Source organism: Phocoena phocoena, chromosome 14 (assembly GCF_963924675.1).
Source record: "Phocoena phocoena chromosome 14, mPhoPho1.1, whole genome shotgun sequence".
NCBI lineage: Eukaryota > Metazoa > Chordata > Mammalia > Artiodactyla > Phocoenidae > Phocoena > Phocoena phocoena.
Window position 1 is genome coordinate 4,411,937 of NC_089232.1, and position 6,194 is coordinate 4,418,130.

Consider the following 6,194-nt stretch of genomic DNA (forward strand, 5'->3'; position numbering starts at 1 on the left):
AGAAGAGGTGGACTTTCCTTTCACAGATGACTGATATTGGGCAAATGGTTCAACTCTCTGAGTCTCTGAGGGTTTTTTTTTTTAAATTGGAGTATAATTGCTTTACAATGGTGTGTTAGTTTCTGCTTTATAACAAAGTAAATCAGCTATACATATACATATATCCCTATATCCCCTCCCTCTTGCGTCTCCCTCCCTCCCACCGTCCCTAAGGATGGCACTCTTCTGAGACATTATGTCTGTTAACCTGTTCATTCTCACGACTCCCAGTGTACAAGCCAGGAGACCGAAGCGCAGTGACATACGCCCCCGCCCAGGGTTGCCTAGGCGGGAGGTGGGGCTGGCACGTGGTTAGCATGCACTGAGTGTTGTCTTAATGAATGAACAGGGAGGTATTTAGGACAGGTTTCTCTGAGTTTTTTTAATACGGAAAACGGGAACAACGCTTCAGCAGATGATCGGGGGTATCAAGTAAGAGGACGTGCATCAGACGAGCTGGTGCATCACACACGTTAGGCTTCTATTCTATCCTGCCTTTAGCTGGGGATCATTCTTGATGGAAAAAATATATTTTTAAAAAGAAAAGAAAAGAAAACTCCCGATGCTAGCATCCCAGATCTGACTCAGGTTTATTCCCACAGGCTAACTTCTCACCAAGGGCTCCCAGCCCTCCTCTCACCCATACACACCATCCTCCCTCCTAGGTCACCAGCAGTTCCCCAAATCTCTGCCCATTCTGCTCCCCTCAGATGAGAAGTCCCTTCTCTTCCTCCTAGCTGGTGAACTCTTCATTAATCCATTCCACGAACATTCACCATTATGCTACGGTGTGCAGTATGTTCTTCTAAGTGTTGAGTTACCATCAGCACTCTCCAAGGAGACTGTATTATACACCCTATACCACTTTCCCATATATTTAACTACACTCCTGCCCTTCTAGACAGTTGTCAGTTCCTGTGTCTTGAAAAAAACTGGGTCGAGAAATTTTGTTCAATGAATAAATTAATAATGAATGAACAAATGTCCCACGGACAATCTGCCCCATTATCCTTCAAGATGTTACTGGGGACACTGGTCCCAACATCTACAGTGTCCCATTATGAAGACCTGGAGGAAATTTCTGGATGCTAAAAAAGTGTTGTGTTTCCACAGAGCACTACTGTTATTTTTCATCTTAGAGACACTATACTTGATTCATTTGACAAATGCATATCACTTGCCTGTTCTAAGACAGGGTGCTGTGTCCTAGAACCGTGACAGTGAATAAAATGTGCTCTCTACCCTCAACGAGCTTAATTCTCATGGCACTGAGAGTACTTTTCTTCATTTTGGTACCTGGAAAGCTCAGGGGCAAATGTGCAAAAGGCGATGTCCCAGCTTCCTGCTTCCCTCCCCTACCCTGACTTCCTTAGTTTCCTTTCTGTGTGCCCCTGACTTTCTCTCTCTCACACACATATTTTTAACCTATTATTTTGTATGTGTTTATGTAAGCAGCTTCAAATACTTTTGAGAACATAAAGACTAAACAGTGAAGCAAACAAACATAGACACTTTGTGAAATCAGATATGAGAAGTCACCATGTATCAGTTGCGTTTTGCCATTCTGAAAGATCCATGAATTCTCTGTTCATCCCTGCCTTTTTTCCCATCATTATGATTATTTCTACTGTCATAATTTCACTTGGCAATCCGCCTGACTTCCTGGAAATAGCATCCCCTTTAGAGTCTCTTGTCATTGAGAGAAATTATGGCAAAAATGTTTTTAATTTTTCAATCTAAAAAATTTATAGTCAACCTTTCAAAATCTTGAGGATACAAAGATCATTAGCATTCCAAGGTGGTGTGGTAAATTTTTTTTTAACAGATTAAATAAAACTTGACAACCAAAGGCTAGATGACCATAGACAATGGAAGGCTTTGCCTATTTTGATTAAATGTCTTTTTATTTAGTTAACTGTGCTTTTTTATCGATAAATACACTAAAACTTAGCAGAAATCCCAAACCATGCTTAATTTGTGAGTGATAAGGAGCAAAATATTTTTTTCTAAGGTCATAATTTCTAATCTTGATATTGTAATAGTCTTAATTATCTGAAAGTATCTAATGAAACTATCTAAACATTCTCCAAAAAAATTAATTCTGGTTCACTTTAGTTTAATAAAAACACAACAATGGCTCACCATCCAAAAGTGCTGAACAAATGTGTAAACAAATATACAAATCAAACTTTCAGAAAACTGGAGTGGTTTTTTTGGAGATTTTCGGGTAAATTCTTTTTTGTCTTAGAATAAAATATTGCAGAACCACAATACTTATCTGCCATTCCAACATCCAAACTTTCTGAAAACCAAAAGCTTTTGGCAAAGCAAACCTGATTGGCATGAGGGCGCACATAAGCTATCGTGTGAATTCTTACGTATTTGACTTCACAAGCATGAATGTGTTGGATTACAGGGCTCGCCAGGTTCCACGGGGGGTGTTAAGTGATGTACGGTATATGCATGTTGCTACTTTTTCAAAATCCTCAAAATTCTGAGTTCTAAATACACCTGGCCCTCAAGGTTACGTATAAGGTTACATACAAGGTCCTCAAGGTTACATATAAGGGACTGTGGTCCCACAGTCCTAGACACAAGACAATAGACTAAATGATGACCCTAAAATTAATTGTTTTCCCTTTGATCACTATTGAAACAGATTTTTCCTGACCATGAACCGTTACTATATGTCTCTGTGACTCTAATGACCTTTGTAAATCTGTTTTGTGTTACGGTTCTTGGTTCTCGTGTGTCACCCTCCCTGCTACCTCCCCCATCCAACAATACGACGATAGGACCACAATCTGGAATTTTAAGAGATTATTTTCACAAGCCTTCTCATCTTACACAGAGTACAGGAACAACAAATAAACTCTTTGGGGATGATAAGAGGTTCTGTTTTTGTTTACTGCTACATCCCTAACACCTAGCACAATGCTTTATGTACGTGCTCAGTAAAAACTTAGCTGACCAAGTAGCAATCTTACTGAGTTGAATTAAATTGGGTTGAACATTGCCATCTTCTGGCCACAGTAAAAAATTGCATTCCATGGTCCACTGGTCCACTGGGATTTTTATATAACGCAAATATTGTAGAGCAAGGATTTGCTATTGGGATTTGTATATCACACAAATACTGTAGTGAAAGGATTTTCTATTTTCACAGGATACGATGCTGAACAGCCTTAACTAAGATGGTGCCATCAAAGTACCAAGGCCCTGATAAATAGCTCACGCTGAACACACTGTATCAGGATCCACAGGCTCATTCACTTCATTAATGTGGGCAATTTACACTCCACTAAATTGAGAGCTACTTACACAAGTAACTCAAATAAAGGGAGTTATATTACAAAAATATCTTTCACTTTGTAAAAGTGTCCGATGCCTAGCTCCAAGTTCAATTCCCATAAAGAACTCTTAGTGCACTCAAGTGCATTAACTCTTGAAAGGCACAAAAAACTTGGAACTTATTTTTTTAAAAACCTGCCTTCAATTGCAATCAACACAGAAAAAAACATTTCAGAAACAAAACTGAGGACAAAGGGGAAATTTTCTGATACATGAAAATAGAAATGAAAATTATGTAACCATAGGAATGTATTATATAAAGAAATACACATTTAACGATTATAATTTTGATTTAATTTACTCATCCCTTTGTCTCGTTGTATTTCTTTCTGAGGGTACACGTATATTCCATATACCAGAAGCCTGTGAATGAAAAGGTTCCCCTCTCTGGTCTCCTGGTTGTCAAAGTTGCACACTTGACTTGAGTCTTAAGCTAGAGAAAGACACTTTTATTTATCCTTGGCTCTGGGGATGTTGCCTTCCCCTTAAATACCTTTGCCACTGGGTCTTTCTTTATTTGTAAAGATGAAGATGGACTTTTACATTTCCATTCCTAAGACTTTTCCAAGAAGGGATTTGTGAAAAGCTCAAATGAGCCCCAGGTCTGTGAGCCAGCACAGGTCGACCTCAAAGGAAAGACAATCCAATTCATGAGAGAGTGTTGGAGGCAGGAAGAGACACACCCGTGTGACCTTAGTACCCCCTGAGGGTCTCGTCCGTCGGGGGAAAGTAGCTGGTGTTGCATTGGTGTGAAATTACAGTCAGAACGCAGGCAGAGGGTCTGATCGCTGCAGGTGCTACAGACTTCTCTTCATGTCCCGCTCAGCCAAGTCCCTTAAGTTCTATTTAATTTAATCACACGTGTGGTAAGGGGTTAAGGGAGGACTTACCAGCATACTCAAATAGCACAAAAGCTAAATAATAAAAAAGACAACAGCGACAAAATAATAACACCCAGCACTCACTTTGTCCTGAGCATTAGTCTAAGAGCTTTGGGCTTATTAAGCCATTTACCCTCCACAACAACCCACTGTGATAAGTGCTGTGGTTTCCCCCGTTTCATCATCGAGAAAATCAAGGCAACTCTGAATCTCTCTATGGCAGAGTTCGTTATTGCGGACTGATTTGTTACTCTTCCCCAAATTCATCTGTTGAATCCCTGACCACCACTGTGACTACATATGGAATCAGGACCCATGAGGAGGTAATTCCGGTTAAATGAGGTTGTAAGGGTGAGGCCTTAACGTGTCACCCCAGAACACAGAGATAAAGTCAAGAGTTAGATGCTCTAGGCAGATCTCAGTTCAGCATCAGTTGTCAAAGAAATACTACAATGGGGAAAAAGCAATAAGGCTTCCATTTCCATCTTGGAGTTTATAGAGAACTGGGAAGAGCATTCTGCCACCTTCTCTGCAAGTAAAAGGTGAGACTAACTTCAAATGCATGACTTTTCTTGAACCCATGGGAGAATCAAGGTCTCAGGTAAACAATCAACCAACTTGTGTTTCTGAGGAAAACTTGTCTTTCTTCTGTGGGAAGAAAAGGGACCCAAGCTTTGGGGAAATGCAGAATGGCAAGCATGTAAGTTCCTAAGAATATTCAGCTAAAAAGTTCTAATGATTTGCATTTCCCTAATAATTAGTGATGCTGAGCATCTTCTCATGTGCCTCTTGGCCATCTGCATGGCTTCCTTGGTGAAATGTCTAGTTAGGTCTTCTGCCCATTTTTTAACTGGATTGCTTGTTTTTTTGATATTGAGCTCCATGAGCTGTTTGTATATTTTGGAGATTAATCCTTTGTCTGTTGTTTCATTTGCAAATATTTTCTCCCATTCTGAGGGTTGTCTTTTTGTCTTGTTTATGGTTTCCTTTGCTGTGCAAAGGCTTTTAAGAGTAATTAAGTCCTATTTTGGAATATTATTCAGCCATAAAAAGAAACGAAATTGGGTTATTTGTAGTGAGGTGGATGGACCTAGAGTCTGTCATACAGAGTGAAGTAAGTCAGAAAGAGAAAAACAAATACCGTAGGCTAACGCATACAAATGGAATCTAAAAAAAAAAAAAAAAATGGTACTGATGAACCTAGTTGCAGGGCAGGAATAAAGAGGCAGACACAGAGAATGGACTTGAGGACATGGGGTGGGAAGGTGAAGCTGGGGCAAAATGAGAGTAGCATCGACATATATACACTACTGAATGTAAAATAGTTGGCTGGTGGGAAGCAGCTGCATAGCACAGGGAGATCGGCTCGGTGCTTTGTGACCACCTAGAGGGGTGGGATAGGGAGGGTGGGAGGGAGGCTCAAGAGAGAGGGGATATGTGTATGCATACAGCTGATTCACTTTGTTGTACAACAGAAACTAACACGGTATTGTGAAGCAGTTGTACTCCAATAAAGATCTATTAAAAAAAAAGGTCTAATGAATCAATACAGGCCAAGTGTGGTCAGCATGAAGACCCTGCAGGTCCCAATAAAGGAGGATTTGATCAGCTTACTTTTTCTCAACAATCCTTGAGATCCTTTCCCATCTTGGTATTGGCTGAGAGAGCAGAAAAGCAGGCACTGCCAAACCACTGACCTCTCTCCCCTATGGAACAAAAGCCTTAATCTTCATGGGGAAGAGCAACAAAATTGTCACATTAGGGCACTGGTGGAAACCCTCTGTGGCTGAGTAAGACAAGAGGTTAATAAAACAAGAAAGAAAGGGATAGAGAGAGAAAGAAAGGAAGGAAAGAAGGGAGGGAGGAGAAACTTTCTCCCCCTGAGAGAGAAGCAGGAATGTGCACAGAGCATGGAGAATTGTA